Source organism: Meles meles, chromosome 16 (assembly GCF_922984935.1).
Source record: "Meles meles chromosome 16, mMelMel3.1 paternal haplotype, whole genome shotgun sequence".
NCBI lineage: Eukaryota > Metazoa > Chordata > Mammalia > Carnivora > Mustelidae > Meles > Meles meles.
The window spans coordinates 22,818,015-22,836,027 of record NC_060081.1 but is presented as its reverse complement, the minus strand read 5'-3'; positions in this window follow the sequence as shown (position 1 = coordinate 22,836,027).

Genomic DNA, 18,013 nt, shown 5'->3' with positions numbered 1-18,013 from the left:
GACTGTAGGTTTTGGAAGTAGAAGGGACTGGACCCACACTTAACTCAGAGTCCCCAACTGGCTTATAGTCTGCCTTGTTCTAAGTTCCTGCCTGAACGGGAACACACGGCCGCCTAGGCCTCGTCGCCTTCAGAGCGTTTATACGTTTTGCAATCATAAGGGCCTCAGCCTGCCTTTTCCTCAGCGCTTCCAACTTGCTTATCGGCCGCCTATGGTCTATGTTCTCCTGAACTGCGAACTCACTGCCCCTTAAGAGACTGCCCCTTAAGTGAGACTGTAGGTTTCGGAAGCACAAGGGACTGGACCCACACTTAACTCAGAGTCACCAACTGGCTTATAGGAAGCCCTATGTTCGAAGTTCCTGCCTGAACTGGGAACACACGGCCGCCTAGGCCTCTTCGCCTTCCGAGCGTTTTTGCAAGTTTTGCAAGCATAAGGGCCTTAGCCTGCATTTTCCTTAGCGCTTCCCACTGGCTTATAGGCCGCCTTGGTTCTATGTCCTTCCTGAACTGCGAACTCACTGCCACTTCTGTGACTTCACCTTAAGAGCTATGATACTTTATGGAAGCTTACGGGACTTGGAGGGCACTTCCTTTACACTGTGCCATTGGCCTATTGTGAGGCCTTGTTCTTACTTCTCTCCACCACTGGGAACACGCTGCCCCCTATCAATCTTCACTTCAGACCGAATTAAGGTTTTGGCAGCGTAAGGCTCTTGGCCTGCCCGTAACGTAGAGGATGCAACTAGCCGAGCGTAAGCCCAGGTTCTAACTTCTTTCTCCTACTCGAAACAAACTGCCATTTCTGACTCTTCAACGTAAGATCGCCTTTCCGTTTTGGAAGCAGAAGCGTCTTTGCTTGCACTTAACTCAGAGTATCCAGCAAGCTTCTAGTCGGCCCTTGTTCTGAAGTCTTTCCTTACCTGGGAGCACACTGCCACGTAGGAGACAACTTGAATTGCGACTGTAGGTTTGGGAAGCGCAAGGGACTGGACGGGCACTTAACTCAGAGGACAACCGACTTATAGTCTGCCCTTGTTCTAAGTTCCTTCCTGAACTGGGAACACACGGCCGCACAGGCCTCTTCGCCTTCCGAGCGTTTATACGTTTTGCAAGCCTAAGGGCCTTAGCCTGCATTTTCCTTAGCGCTTCCAACTTGCTTGTAGGCCGCCTTTGTTTTACGTTCTTTCCTGAACTGCGAACACACTGCCACTGATGAGACTTCACCTTAAGTGCCACTGTAGGTTTGGGAAGCGCAAGGGACTGGACGGGCACTGAACTCAGAGGACAACCGACTTATAGTCTGCCCTTCTTCTAAGTTCCTTCCTGAACTGGGAACACACGGCCGCATAGGCCTCTTCGCCTTCCGAGCTCTTATACGTTTTGCAAGCCTAAGGGCCTTAGCCTGCATTTTCCTTAGCGCTTCCAACTTGCTTGTAGGCCGCCTTTGTTTTACGTTCTTTCCTGAACTGCGAACACACTGCCACTTATGAGACTTCACCTTAAGTGCCACTGTAGGTTTGGTAAGCACAAGGGACGGGACGGGCACTTAAATCAAAGGACAACCGACTTATAGTCTGCCCTTGTTCTAAGTTCCTTCCTGAACTGGGAACACACGGCCGCACAGGCCTCTTCGCCTTCCGAGCGTTTATACGTTTTGCAAGCCTAGGGGCCTTCGCCTGCATTTTCCTTGGCGCTTCCAACTTGCTTGTAGGCCGCCTCGCCTTTGTTTTACGTTCTTTCCTGAACGGCGAACACACTGCCACTGATGAGACTTCACCTTAAGTGCGTCTGTAGGTTTTGGAAGCAGAAGGGACTGGACCCACACTTAACTCAGAGTCCCCAACTGGCTTATAGTCTGCCTTGTTCTAAGTTCCTGCCTGAACGGGAACACACGGCCGCCTAGGCCTCGTCGCCTTCAGAGCGTTTATACGTTTTGCAATCATAAGGGCCTCAGCCTGCCTTTTCCTCAGCGCTTCCAACTTGCTTATCGGCCGCCTATGGTCTATGTTCTCCTGAACTGCGAACTCACTGCCCCATAAGAGACTGCCCCTTAAGTGAGACTGGAGGTTTCGGAAGCACAAGGGACTGGACCCACACTTAACTCAGAGTCACCAACTGGCTTATAGGAAGCCCTATGTTCGAAGTTCCTGCCTGAACTGGGAACACACGGCCGCCTAGGCCTCTTCGCCTTCCGAGCGTTTTTGCAAGTTTTGCAAGCATAAGGGCCTTAGCCTGCATTTTCCTTAGCGCTTCCCACTGGCTTATAGGCCGCCTTGGTTCTATGTCCTTCCTGAACTGCGAACTCACTGCCACTTCTGTGACTTCACCTTAAGAGCTATGATACTTTATGGAAGCTTACGGGACTTGGAGGGCACTTCCCTTACACTGTGCCATTGGCCTATTGTGAGGCCTTGTTCTTACTTCTCTCCACCACTGGGAACACGCTGCCCCCTATCAATCTTCACTTCAGACCGAATTAAGGTTTTGGCAGCGTAAGGCTCTTGGCCTGCCCGTAACGTAGAGGATGCAACTAGCCGAGCGTAAGCCCAGGTTCTAACTTCTTTCTCCTACTCGAAACAAACTGCCATTTCTGACTCTTCAACGTAAGATCGCCTTTCCGTTTTGGAAGCAGAAGCGTCTTTGCTTGCACTTAACTCAGAGTATCCAGCAAGCTTCTAGTCGGCCCTTGTTCTGAAGTCTTTCCTTACCTGGGAGCACACTGCCACGTAGGAGACAACTGGAATTGCGACTGTAGGTTTGGGAAGCGCAAGGGACTGGACGGGCACTTAACTCAGAGGACAACCGACTTATAGTCTGCCCTTGTTCTAAGTTCCTTCCTGAACTGGGAACACACAGCCGCATAGGCCTCTTCGCCTTCGGAGCGCTTATACGTTTTGCAAGAATAAGGGCCTTAGCCAGCATTTTCCTTAGCGCTTCCCACTGGCTTATAGGCCGCCTTGGTTCTATGTCCTTCCTGAACTGCGAACTCACTGCCACTTCTGTGACTTCACCTTAAGAGCTATGATACTTTATGGAAGCTTACGGGACTTGGAGGGCACTTCCTTAACACTGTGCCATTGGCCTATTGTGAGGCCTTGTTCTTACTTCTCTCCACCACTGGGAACACGCTGCCCCCTATCAATCTTCACTTCAGACCGAATTAAGGTTTTGGCAGCGTAAGGCTCTTGGCCTGCCCGTAACGTAGAGGATGCAACTAGCCGAGCGTAAGCCCAGGTTCTAACTTCTTTCTCCTACTCGAAACAAACTGCCATTTCTGACTCTTCAACGTAAGATCGCCTTTCCGTTTTGGAAGCAGAAGCGTCTTTGCTTGCACTTAACTCAGAGTATCCAGCAAGCTTCTAGTCGGCCCTTGTTCTGAAGTCTTTCCTTACCTGGGAGCACACTGCCACGTAGGAGACAACTTGAATTGCGACTGTAGGTTTGGGAAGCGCAAGGGACTGGACGGGCACTTAACTCAGAGGACAACCGACTTATAGTCTGCCCTTGTTCTAAGTTCCTTCCTGAACTGGGAACACACAGCCGCATAGGCCTCTTCGCCTTCCGAGCGCTTATACGTTTTGCAAGCCTAAGGGCCTTAGCCAGCATTTTCCTTAGCGCTTCCAACTTGCTTGTAGGCCGCCTTTGTTTTACGTTCTTTCCTGAACTGCGAACACACTGCCACTTATGAGACTTCACCTTAAGTGCCACTGTAGGTTTGGGAAGCGCAAGGGACTGGACGGGCACTGAACTCAGAGGACAACCGACTTATAGTCTGCCCTTGTTCTAAGTTCCTTCCTGAACTGGGAACACACGGCCGCACAGGCCTCTTCGCCTTCCGAGCGTTTATACGTTTTGCAAGCCTAGGGGCCCTCGCCTGCATTTTCCTTGGCGCTTCCAACTTTCTTGTAGGCCGCCTCGCCTTTGTTTTACGTTCTTTCCTGAACAGCGAACACACTGCCACTGATGAGACTTCACCTTAAGTGCGACTGTAGGTTTTGGAAGCAGAAGGGACTGGACCCACACTTAACTCAGAGTCCCCAACTGGCTTATAGTCTGCCTTGTTCTAAGTTCCTGCCTGAACGGGAACACACGGCCGCCTAGGCCTCGTCGCCTTCAGAGCGTTTATACGTTTTGCAATCATAAGGGCCTCAGCCTGCCTTTTCCTCAGCGCTTCCAACTTGCTTATCGGCCGCCTATGGTCTATGTTCTCCTGAACTGCGAACTCACTGCCCCTTAAGAGCCTGCCCCTTAAGTGAGACTGTAGGTTTCGGAAGCACAAGGGACTGGACCCACACTTAACACAGAGTCACCAACTGGCTTATAGGAAGCCCTATGTTCGAAGTTCCTGCCTGAACTGGGAACACACGGCCGCCTAGGCCTCTTCGCCTTCCGAGCGTTTTTGCAAGTTTTGCAAGCATAAGGGCCTTAGCCTGCATTTTCCTTAGCGCTTCCCACTGGCTTATAGGCCGCCTTGGTTCTATGTCCTTCCTGAACTGCGAACTCACTGCCACTTCTGTGACTTCACCTTAAGAGCTATGATACTTTATGGAAGCTTACGGGACTTGGAGGGCACTTCCCTTACAGTGTGCCATTGGCCTATTGTGAGGCCTTGTTCTTACTTCTCTCCACCACTGGGAACACGCTGCCCCCTATCAATCTTCACTTCAGACCGAATTAAGGTTTTGGCAGCATAAGGCTCTTGGCCTGCCCGTAACGTAGAGGATGCAACTAGCCGAGCGTAAGCCCAGGTTCTAACTTCTTTCTCCTACTCGAAACAAACTGCCATTTCTGACTCTTCAACGTAAGATCGCCTTTCCGTTTTGGAAGCAGAAGCGTCTTTGCTTGCACTTAACTCAGAGTATCCAGCAAGCTTCTAGTCGGCCCTTGTTCTGAAGTCTTTCCTTACCTGGGAGAACACTGCCACGTAGGAGACAACTTGAATTGCGACTGTAGGTTTGGGAAGCGCAAGGGACTGGACGGGCACTTAACTCAGAGGACAACCGACTTATAGTCTGCCCTTGTTCTAAGTTCCTTCGTGAACTGGGAACACACGGCCGCATAGGCCTCTTCGCCTTCCGAGCGCTTATACGTTTTGCAAGCCTAAGGGCCTTAGCCAGCATTTTCCTTAGCGCTTCCAACTTGCTTGTAGGCCGCCTTTGTTTTACGTTCTTTCCTGAACGGCGAACACACTGCCACTGATGAGACTTCACCTTAAGTGCCACTGTAGGTTTGGGAAGCGCAAGGGACTGGACGGGCACTGAACTCAGAGGACAACCGACTTATAGTCTGCCCTTGTTCTAAGTTCCTTCCTGAACTGGGAACACACGGCCGCACAGGCCTCTTCGCCTTCCGAGCGTTTATACGTTTTGCAAGCCTAGGGGCCTTCGCCTGCATTTTCCTTGGCGCTTCCAACTTGCTTGTAGGCCGCCTCGCCTTTGTTTTACGTTCTTTCCTGAACGGCGAACACACTGCCACTGATGAGACTTCACCTTAAGTGCGACTGTAGGTTTTGGAAGCAGAAGGGACTGGACCCACACTTAACTCAGAGTCCCCAACTGGCTTATAGTCTGCCTTGTTCTAAGTTCCTGCCTGAACGGGAACACACGGCCGCCTAGGCCTCGTCGCCTTCAGAGCGTTTATACGTTTTGCAATCATAAGGGCCTCAGCCTGCCTTTTCCTCAGCGCTTCCAACTTGCTTATCGGCCGCCTATGGTCTATGTTCTCCTGAACTGCGAACTCACTGCCCCTTAGGAGACTGCCCCTTAAGTGAGACTGTAGGTTTCGGAAGCACAAGGGACTGGACCCACACTTAACTCAGAGTCACCAACTGGCTTATAGGAAGCCCTATGTTCGAAGTTCCTGCCTGAACTGGGAACAGACGTCCGCCTAGGCCTCTTCGCCTTCCGAGCGTTTTTGCAAGTTTTGCAAGCATAAGGGCCTTAGCCTGCATTTTCCTTAGCGCTTCCCACTGGCTTATAGGCCGCCTTGGTTCTATGTCCTTCCTGAACTGCGAACTCACTGCCACTTCTGTGACTTCACCTTAAGAGCTATGATACTTTATGGAAGCTTACGGGACTTGGAGGGCACTTCCCTTACACTGTGCCATTGGCCTATTGTGAGGCCTTGTTCTTACTTCTCTCCACCACTGGGAACACGCTGCCCCCTATCAATCTTCACTTCAGACCGAATTAAGGTTTTGGCAGCGTAAGGCTCTTGGCCTGCCCGTAACGTAGAGGATGCAACTAGCCGAGCGTAAGCCCAGGTTCTAACTTCTTTCTCCTACTCGAAACAAACTGCCATTTCTGACTCTTCAACGTAAGATCGCCTTTCCGTTTTGGAAGCAGAAGCGTCTTTGCTTGCACTTAACTCAGAGTATCCAGCAAGCTTCTAGTCGGCCCTTGTTCTGAAGTCTTTCCTTACCTGGGAGCACACTGCCACGTAGGAGACAACTGGAATTGCGACTGTAGGTTTGGGAAGCGCAAGGGACTGGACGGGCACTTAACTCAGAGGACAACCGACTTATAGTCTGCCCTTGTTCTAAGTTCCTTCCTGAACTGGGAACACACAGCCGCATAGGCCTCTTCGCCTTCGGAGCGCTTATACGTTTTGCAAGAATAAGGGCCTTAGCCAGCATTTTCCTTAGCGCTTCCCACTGGCTTATAGGCCGCCTTGGTTCTATGTCCTTCCTGAACTGCGAACTCACTGCCACTTCTGTGACTTCACCTTAAGAGCTATGATACTTTATGGAAGCTTACGGGACTTGGAGGGCACTTCCTTTACACTGTGCCATTGGCCTATTGTGAGGCCTTGTTCTTACTTCTCTCCACCACTGGGAACACGCTGCCCCCTATCAATCTTCACTTCAGACCGAATTAAGGTTTTGGCAGCGTAAGGCTCTTGGCCTGCCCGTAACGTAGAGGATGCAACTAGCCGAGCGTAAGCCCAGGTTCTAACTTCTTTCTCCTACTCGAAACAAACTGCCATTTCTGACTCTTCAACGTAAGATCGCCTTTCCGTTTTGGAAGCAGAAGCGTCTTTGCTTGCACTTAACTCAGAGTATCCAGCAAGCTTCTAGTCGGCCCTTGTTCTGAAGTCTTTCCTTACCTGGGAGCACACTGCCACGTAGGAGACAACTTGAATTGCGACTGTAGGTTTGGGAAGCGCAAGGGACTGGACGGGCACTTAACTCAGAGGACAACCGACTTATAGTCTGCCCTTGTTCTAAGTTCCTTCCTGAACTGGGAACACACAGCCGCATAGGCCTCTTCGCCTTCCGAGCGCTTATACGTTTTGCAAGCCTAAGGGCCTTAGCCAGCATTTTCCTTAGCGCTTCCAACTTGCTTGTAGGCCGCCTTTGTTTTACGTTCTTTCCTGAACTGCGAACACACTGCCACTGATGAGACTTCACCTTAAGTGCCACTGTAGGTTTGGGAAGCGCAAGGGACTGGACGGGCACTGAACTCAGAGTACAACCGACTTATAGTCTGCCCTTCTTCTAAGTTCCTTCCTGAACTGGGAACACACGGCCGCATAGGCCTCTTCGCCTTCCGAGCTCTTATACGTTTTGCAAGCCTAAGGGCCTTAGCCTGCATTTTCCTTAGCGCTTCCAACTTGCTTGTAGGCCGCCTTTGTTTTACGTTCTTTCCTGAACTGCGAACACACTGCCACTTATGAGACTTCACCTTAAGTGCCACTGTAGGTTTGGTAAGCACAAGGGACGGGACGGGCACTTAAATCAAAGGACAACCGACTTATAGTCTGCCCTTGTTCTAAGTTCCTTCCTGAACTGGGAACACACGGCCGCACAGGCCTCTTCGCCTTCCGAGCGTTTATACGTTTTGCAAGCCTAGGGGCCTTCGCCTGCATTTTCCTTGGCGCTTCCAACTTACTTGTAGGCCGCCTCGCCTTTGTTTTACGTTCTTTCCTGAACGGCGAACACACTGCCACTGATGAGACTTCACCTTAAGGGCGACTGTAGGTTTTGGAAGCAGAAGGGACTGGACCCACACTTAACTCAGAGTCCCCAACTGGCTTATAGTCTGCCTTGTTCTAAGTTCCTGCCTGAACGGGAACACACGGCCGCCTAGGCCTCGTCGCCTTCAGAGCGTTTATACGTTTTGCAATCATAAGGGCCTCAGCCTGCCTTTTCCTCAGCGCTTCCAACTTGCTTATCGGCCGCCTATGGTCTATGTTCTCCTGAACTGCGAACTCACTGCCCCTTAAGAGACTGCCCCTTAAGTGAGACTGTAGGTTTCGGAAGCACAAGGGACTGGACCCACACTTAACTCAGAGTCACCAACTGGCTTATAGGAAGCCCTATGTTCGAAGTTCCTGCCTGAACTGGGAACACACGGCCGCCTAGGCCTCTTCGCCTTCCGAGCGTTTTTGCAAGTTTTGCAAGCATAAGGGCCTTAGCCTGCATTTTCCTTAGCGCTTCCCACTGGCTTATAGGCCGCCTTGGTTCTATGTCCTTCCTGAACTGCGAACTCACTGCCACTTCTGTGACTTCACCTTAAGAGCTATGATACTTTATGGAAGCTTACGGGACTTGGAGGGCACTTCCCTTACACTGTGCCATTGGCCTATTGTGAGGCCTTGTTCTTACTTCTCTCCACCACTGGGAACACGCTGCCCCCTATCAATCTTCACTTCAGACCGAATTAAGGTTTTGGCAGCGTAAGGCTCTTGGCCTGCCCGTAACGTAGAGGATGCAACTAGCCGAGCGTAAGCCCAGGTTCTAACTTCTTTCTCCTACTCGAAACAAACTGCCATTTCTGACTCTTCAACGTAAGATCGCCTTTCCGTTTTGGAAGCAGAAGCGTCTTTGCTTGCACTTAACTCAGAGTATCCAGCAAGCTTCTAGTCGGCCCTTGTTCTGAAGTCTTTCCTTACCTGGGAGCACACTGCCACGTAGGAGACAACTGGAATTGCGACTGTAGGTTTGGGAAGCGCAAGGGACTGGACGGGCACTTAACTCAGAGGACAACCGACTTATAGTCTGCCCTTGTTCTAAGTTCCTTCATGAACTGGGAACACACAGCCGCATAGGCCTCTTCGCCTTCGGAGCGCTTATACGTTTTGCAAGAATAAGGGCCTTAGCCAGCATTTTCCTTAGCGCTTCCCACTGGCTTATAGGCCGCCTTGGTTCTATGTCCTTCCTGAACTGCGAACTCACTGCCACTTCTGTGACTTCACCTTAAGAGCTATGATACTTTATGGAAGCTTACGGGACTTGGAGGGCACTTCCTTTACACTGTGCCATTGGCCTATTGTGAGGCCTTGTTCTTACTTCTCTCCACCACTGGGAACACGCTGCCCCCTATCAATCTTCACTTCAGACCGAATTAAGGTTTTGGCAGCGTAAGGCTCTTGGCCTGCCCGTAACGTAGAGGATGCAACTAGCCGAGCGTAAGCCCAGGTTCTAACTTCTTTCTCCTACTCGAAACAAACTGCCATTTCTGACTCTTCAACGTAAGATCGCCTTTCCGTTTTGGAAACAGAAGCGTCTTTGCTTGCACTTAACTCAGAGTATCCAGCAAGCTTCTAGTCGGCCCTTGTTCTGAAGTCTTTCCTTACCTGGGAGCACACTGCCACGTAGGAGACAACTTGAATTGCGACTGTAGGTTTGGGAAGCGCAAGGGACTGGACGGGCACTTAACTCAGAGGACAACCGACTTATAGTCTGCCCTTGTTCTAAGTTCCTTCCTGAACTGGGAACACACAGCCGCATAGGCCTCTTCGCCTTCCGAGCGCTTATACGTTTTGCAAGCCTAAGGGCCTTAGCCAGCATTTTCCTTAGCGCTTCCAACTTGCTTGTAGGCCGCCTTTGTTTTACGTTCTTTCCTGAACTGCGAACACACTGCCACTTATGAGACTTCACCTTAAGTGCCACTGTAGGTTTGGGAAGCGCAAGGGACTGGACGGGCACTGAACTCAGAGGACAACCGACTTATAGTCTGCCCTTGTTCTAAGTTCCTTCCTGAACTGGGAACACACGGCCGCACAGGCCTCTTCGCCTTCCGAGCGTTTATACGTTTTGCAAGCCTAGGGGCCCTCGCCTGCATTTTCCTTGGCGCTTCCAACTTGCTTGTAGGCCGCCTCGCCTTTGTTTTACGTTCTTTCCTGAACAGCAAACACACTGCCACTGATGAGACTTCACCTTAAGTGCGACTGTAGGTTTTGGAAGCAGAAGGGACTGGACCCACACTTAACTCAGAGTCCCCAACTGGCTTATAGTCTGCCTTGTTCTAAGTTCCTGCCTGAACGGGAACACACGGCCGCCTAGGCCTCGTCGCCTTCAGAGCGTTTATACGTTTTGCAATCATAAGGGCCTCAGCCTGCCTTTTCCTCAGCGCTTCCAACTTGCTTATCGGCCGCCTATGGTCTATGTTCTCCTGAACTGCGAACTCACTGCCCCTTAAGAGACTGCCCCTTAAGTGAGACTGTAGGTTTCGGAAGCACAAGGGACTGGACCCACACTTAACTCAGAGTCACCAACTGGCTTATAGGAAGCCCTATGTTCGAAGTTCCTGCCTGAACTGGGAACACACGGCCGCCTAGGCCTCTTCGCCTTCCGAGCGTTTTTGCAAGTTTTGCAAGCATAAGGGCCTTAGCCTGCATTTTCCTTAGCGCTTCCCACTGGCTTATAGGCCGCCTTGGTTCTATGTCCTTCCTGAACTGCGAACTCACTGCCACTTCTGTGACTTCACCTTAAGAGCTATGATACTTTATGGAAGCTTACGGGACTTGGAGGGCACTTCCCTTACAGTGTGCCATTGGCCTATTGTGAGGCCTTGTTCTTACTTCTCTCCACCACTGGGAACACGCTGCCCCCTATCAATCTTCACTTCAGACCGAATTAAGGTTTTGGCAGCGTAAGGCTCTTGGCCTGCCCGTAACGTAGAGGATGCAACTAGCCGAGCGTAAGCCCAGGTTCTAACTTCTTTCTCCTACTCGAAACAAACTGCCATTTCTGACTCTTCAACGTAAGATCGCCTTTCCGTTTTGGAAGCAGAAGCGTCTTTGCTTGCACTTAACTCAGAGTATCCAGCAAGCTTCTAGTCGGCCCTTGTTCTGAAGTCTTTCCTTACCTGGGAGCACACTGCCACGTAGGAGACAACTTGAATTACGACTGTAGGTTTGGGAAGCGCAAGGGACTAGACGGGCACTTAACTCAGAGGACAACCGACTTATAGTCTGCCCTTGTTCTAAGTTCCTTCCTGAACTGGGAACACACAGCCGCATAGGCCTCTTCGCCTTCCGAGCGCTTATACGTTTTGCAAGCCTAAGGGCCTTAGCCAGCATTTTCCTTAGCGCTTCCAACTTGCTTGTAGGCCGCCTTTGTTTTACGTTCTTTCCTGAACTGCGAACACACTGCCACTTATGAGACTTCACCTTAAGTGCCACTGTAGGTTTGGGAATCGCAAGGGACTGGACGGGCACTGAACTCAGAGTACAACCGACTTATAGTCTGCCCTTGTTCTAAGTTCCTTCCTGAACTGGGAACACACGGCCGCATAGGCCTCTTCGCCTTCTGAGCGCTTATACATTTTGCAAGCCCAAGGGCCTTAGCCTGCATTTTCCTTAGCGCTTCCAACTTGCTTGTAGGCCGCCTTTGTTTTACGTTTTTTCCTGAACTGCGAACACACTGCCACTTATGAGACTTCACCTTAAGTGCCACTGTAGGTTTGGGAAGCGCAAGGGACTGGACGGGCACTTAACTCAAAGGACAACCGACTTATAGTCTGCCCTTGTTCTAAGTTCCTTCCTGAACTGGGAACACACGGCCGCACAGGCCTCTTCGCCTTCCGAGCGTTTATACGTTTTGCAAGCCTAGGGGCCTTCGCCTGCATTTTCCTTGGCGCTTCCAACTTGCTTGTAGGCCGCCTCGCCTTTTTTTACGTTCTTTCCTGAACGGCGAACACACTGCCACTGATGAGACTTCACCTTAAGGGCGACTGTAGGTTTTGGAAGCAGAAGGGACTGGACCCACACTTAACTCAGAGTCCCCAACTGGCTTATAGTCTGCCTTGTTCTAAGTTCCTGCCTGAACGGGAACACACAGCCGCCTAGGCCTCGTCGCCTTCAGAGCGTTTATACGTTTTGCAATCATAAGGGCCTCAGCCTGCCTTTTCCTCAGTGCTTCCAACTTGCTTATCGGCCGCCTATGGTCTCTGTTCTCCTGAACTGCGAACTCACGGCCCCTTAAGAGACTGCCCCTTAAGTGAGACTCTAGGTTTCGGAAGCACAAGGGACTGGACCCACACTTAACTCAGAGTCACCAACTGGCTTATAGGAAGCCCTATGTTCGAAGTTCCTGCCTGAACTGGGAACACACGGCCGCCTAGGCCTCTTCGCCTTCCGAGCGTTTTTGCAAGTTTTGCAAGCATAAGGGCCTTAGCCTGCATTTTCCTTAGCGCTTCCCACTGGCTTATAGGCCGCCTTGGTTCTATGTCCTTCCTGAACTGCGAACTCACTGCCACTTCTGTGACTTCACCTTAAGAGCTATGATACTTTATGGAAGCTTACGGGACTTGGAGGGCACTTCCCTTACAGTGTGCCATTGGCCTATTGTGAGGCCTTGTTCTTACTTCTCTCCACCACTGGGAACACGCTGCCCCCTATCAATCTTCACTTCAGACCGAATTAAGGTTTTGGCAGCGTAAGGCTCTTGGCCTGCCCGTAACGTAGAGGATGCAACTAGCCGAGCGTAAGCCCAGGTTCTAACTTCTTTCTCCTACTCGAAACAAACTGCCATTTCTGACTCTTCAACGTAAGATCGCCTTTCCGTTTTGGAAGCAGAAGCGTCTTTGCTTGCACTTAACTCAGAGTATACAGCAAGCTTCTAGTCGGCCCTTGTTCTGAAGTCTTTCCTTACCTGGGAGAACACTGCCACGTAGGAGACAACTTGAATTGCGACTGTAGGTTTGGGAAGCGCAAGGGACTGGACGGGCACTTAACTCAGAGGACAACCGACTTATAGTCTGCCCTTGTTCTAAGTTCCTTCCTGAACTGGGAACACACGGCCGCATAGGCCTCTTCGCCTTCCGAGCGCTTATACGTTTTGCAAGCCTAAGGGCCTTAGCCAGCATTTTCCTTAGCGCTTCCAACTTGCTTGTAGGCCGCCTTTGTTTTACGTTCTTTCCTGAACGGCGAACACACTGCCACTGATGAGACTTCACCTTAAGTGCCACTGTAGGTTTGGGAAGCGCAAGGGACTGGACGGGCACTGAACTCAGAGGACAACCGACTTATAGTCTGCCCTTGTTCTAAGTTCCTTCCTGAACTGGGAACACACGGCCGCACAGGCCTCTTCGCCTTCCGAGCGTTTATACGTTTTGCAAGCCTAGGGGCCTTCGCCTGCATTTTCCTTGGCGCTTCCAACTTGCTTGTAGGCCGCCTCGCCTTTGTTTTACGTTCTTTCCTGAACGGCGAACACACTGCCACTGATGAGACTTCACCTTAAGTGCGACTGTAGGTTTTGGAAGCAGAAGGGACTGGACCCACACTTAACTCAGAGTCCCCAACTGGCTTATAGTCTGCCTTGTTCTAAGTTCCTGCCTGAACGGGAACACACGGCCGCCTAGGCCTCGTCGCCTTCAGAGCGTTTATACGTTTTGCAATCATAAGGGCCTCAGCCTGCATCTTCCTTAGCGCTTCCAACTTGCTTATCGGCCGCCTTGGTTCAATGTCCTTCCTGAACTGCAAACTCACTGCCACTTCTGTGACTTCACCTTAAGAGCTATGATAATTTATGGAAGCTTACGGGACTTGGAGGGCACTTCCTTTACACTGTGCCATTGGCCTATTGTGAGGCCTTGTTCTTACTTCTCTCCACCACTGGGAACACGCTGCCCCCTATCAATCTTCACTTCAGACCGAATTAAGGTTTTGGCAGCGTAAGGCTCTTGGCCTGCCCGTAACGTAGAGGATGCAAGTAGCCGAGCGTAAGCCCAGGTTCTAACTTCTTTCTCCTACTCGAAACAAACTGCCATTTCTGACTCTTCAACGTAAGATCGCCTTTCCGTTTTGGAAGCAGAAGCGTCTTTGCTTGCACTTAACTCAGAGTATCCAGCAAGCTTCTAGTCGGCCCTTGTTCTGAAGTCTTTCCTTACCTGGGAGCACACTGCCACGTAGGAGACAACTTGAATTGCGACTGTAGGTTTGGGAAGCGCAAGGGACTGGACGGGCACTTAACTCAGAGGACAACCGACTTATAGTCTGCCCTTGTTCTAAGTTCCTTCCTGAACTGGGAACACACGGCCGCATAGGCCTCTTCCCCTTCCGAGCGCTTATACGTTTTGCAAGCCTAGGGGCCCTCGCCTGCATTTTCCTTGGCGCTTCCAACTTTCTTGTAGGCCGCCTCGCCTTTGTTTTACGTTCTTTCCTGAACAGCGAACACACTGCCACTGATGAGACTTCACCTTAAGTGCGACTGTAGGTTTTGGAAGCAGAAGGGACTGGACCCACACTTAACTCAGAGTCCCCAACTGGCTTATAGTCTGCCTTGTTCTAAGTTCCTGCCTGAACGGGAACACACGGCCGCCTAGGCCTCGTCGCCTTCAGAGCGTTTATACGTTTTGCAATCATAAGGGCCTCAGCCTGCCTTTTCCTCAGCGCTTCCAACTTGCTTATCGGCCGCCTATGGTCTATGTTCTCCTGAACTGCGAACTCACTGCCCCTTAAGAGCCTGCCCCTTAAGTGAGACTGTAGGTTTCGGAAGCACAAGGGACTGGACCCACACTTAACTCAGAGTCACCAACTGGCTTATCGGAAGCCCTATGTTCGAAGTTCCTGCCTGAACTGGGAACACACGGCCGCCTAGGCCTCTTCGCCTTCCGAGCGTTTTTGCAAGTTTTGCAAGCATAAGGGCCTTAGCCTGCATTTTCCTTAGCGCTTCCCACTGGCTTATAGGCCGCCTTGGTTCTATGTCCTTCCTGAACTGCGAACTCACTGCCACTTCTGTGACTTCACCTTAAGAGCTATGATACTTTATGGAAGCTTACGGGACTTGGAGGGCACTTCCCTTACAGTGTGCCATTGGCCTATTGTGAGGCCTTGTTCTTACTTCTCTCCACCACTGGGAACACGCTGCCCCCTATCAATCTTCACTTCAGACCGAATTAAGGTTTTGGCAGCGTAAGGCTCTTGGCCTGCCCGTAACGTAGAGGATGCAACTAGCCGAGCGTAAGCCCAGGTTCTAACTTCTTTCTCCTACTCGAAACAAACTGCCATTTCTGACTCTTCAACGTAAGATCGCCTTTCCGTTTTGGAAGCAGAAGCGTCTTTGCTTGCACTTAACTCAGAGTATCCAGCAAGCTTCTAGTCGGCCCTTGTTCTGAAGTCTTTCCTTACCTGGGAGCACACTGCCACGTAGGAGACAACTTGAATTACGACTGTAGGTTTGGGAAGCGCAAGGGACAGGACGGGCACTTAACTCAGAGGACAACTGACTTATAGTCTGCCCTTGTTCTAAGTTCCTTCCTGAACTGGGAACACACGGCCGCATAGGCCTCGTCGCCTTCCGAGCGCTTATACGTTTTGCAAGCCTAAGGGCCTTAGCCAGCATTTTCCTTAGCGCTTCCAACTTGCTTGTAGGCCGCCTTTGTTTTACGTTCTTTCCTGAACTGCGAACACACTGCCACTGATGAGACTTCACCTTAAGTGCCACTGTAGGTTTGGGAAGCGCAAGGGACTGGACGGGCACTTAACTCAGAGGACAACCGACTTATAGTCTGCCCTTGTTCTAAGTTCCTTCCTGAACTGGGAACACACGGCCGGACAGGCCTCTTCGCCTTCCGAGCGTTTATACGTTTTGCAAGCCTAGGGGCCCTCGCCTGCATTTTCCATAGCGCTTCCAACTTGCTTGTAGGCCGCCTCGCCTTTGTTTTACGTTCTTTCCTGAACTGCGAACACACTGCCACTGATGAGACTTCACCTTAAGTGCCACTGTAGGTTTGGGAAGCGCAAGGGACTGGACGGGCACTGAACTCAGAGGACAACCGACTTATAGTCTGCCCTTGTTCTAAGTTCCTTCCTGAACTGGGAACACACGGCCGCACAGGCCTCTTCGCCTTCCGAGCGTTTATACGTTTTGCAAGCCTAGGGGCCTTCGCCTGCATTTTCCTTGGCGCTTCCAACTTGCTTGTAGGCCGCCTCCCCTTTGTTTTACGTTCTTTCCTGAACGGCGAACACACTGCCACTGATGAGACTTCACCTTAAGTGCGACTGTAGGTTTTGGAAGCAGAAGGGACTGGACCCACACTTAACTCAGAGTCCCCAACTGGCTTATAGTCTGCCTTGTTCTAAGTTCCTGCCTGAACGGGAACACACGGCCGCCTAGGCCTCGTCGCCTTCAGAGCGTTTATACGTTTTGCAATCATAAGGGCCTCAGCCTGCCTTTTCCTCAGCGCTTCCAACTTGCTTATCGGCCGCCTATGGTCTATGTTCTCCTGAACTGCGAACTCACTGCCCCTTAAGAGACTGCCCCTTAAGTGAGACTGTAGGTTTCGGAAGCACAAGGGACTGGACCCACACTTAACTCAGAGTCACCAACTGGCTCATAGGAAGCCCTATGTTCGAAGTTCCTGCCTGAACTGGGAACAGACGTCCGCCTAGGCCTCTTCGCCTTCCGAGCGTTTTTGCAAGTTTTGCAAGCATAAGGGCCTTAGCCTGCATTTTCCTTAGCGCTTCCCACTGGCTTATAGGCCGCCTTGGTTCTATGTCCTTCCTGAACTGCGAACTCACTGCCACTTCTGTGACTTCACCTTAAGAGCTATGATACTTTATGGAAGCTTACGGGACTTGGAGGGCACTTCCTTTACACTGTGCCATTGGCCTATTGTGAGGCCTTGTTCTTACTTCTCTCCACCACTGGGAACACGCTGCCCCCTATCAATCTTCACTTCAGACCGAATTAAGGTTTTGGCAGCGTAAGGCTCTTGGCCTGCCCGTAACGTAGAGGATGCAACTAGCCGAGCGTAAGCCCAGGTTCTAACTTCTTTCTCCTACTCGAAACAAACTGCCATTTCTGACTCTTCAACGTAAGATCACCTTTCCGTTTTGGAAGCAGAAGCGTCTTTGCTTGCACTTAACTCAGAGTATCCAGCAAGCTTCTAGTCGGCCCTTGTTCTGAAGTCTTTCCTTACCTGGGAGCACACTGCCACGTAGGAGACAACTTGAATTACGACTGTAGGTTTGGGAAGCGCAAGGGACTGGACGGGCACTTAACTCAGAGGACAACTGACTTATAGTCTGCCCTTGTTCTAAGTTCCTTCCTGAACTGGGAACACACGGCCTCATAGGCCTCTTCGCCTTCCGAGCGCTTATACGTTTTGCAAGCCTAAGGGCCTTAGCCAGCATTTTCCTTAGCGCTTCCAACTTGCTTGTAGGCCGCCTTTGTTTTACGTTCTTTCCTGAACTGCAAACACACTGCCACTTATGAGACTTCACCTTAAGTGCCACTGTAGGTTTGGGAAGCGCAAGGGACTGGACGGGCACTTAACTCAGAGGACAACCGACTTATAGTCTGCCCTTGTTCTAAGTTCCTTCCTGAACTGGGAACACACAGCCGCATAGGCCTCTTCGCCTTCCGAGCGCTTATACGTTTTGCAAGCCTAAGGGCCTTAGCCAGCATTTTCCTTAGCGCTTCCAACTTGCTTGTAGGCCGCCTTTGTTTTACGTTCTTTCCTGAACTGCGAACACACTGCCACTTATGAGACTTCACCTTAAGTACCACTGTAGGTTTGGGAATCGCAAGGGACTGGACGGGCACTGAACTCAGAGTACAACCGACTTATAGTCTGCCCTTGTTCTAAGTTCCTTCCTGAACTGGGAACACACGGCCGCATAGGCCTCTTCGCCTTCCGAGCGCTTATACATTTTGCAAGCCCAAGGGCCTTAGCCTGCATTTTCCTTAGCGCTTCCAACTTGCTTGTAGGCCGCCTTTGTTTTACGTTTTTTCCTGAACTGCGAACACACTGCCACTTATGAGACTTCACCTTAAGTGCCAC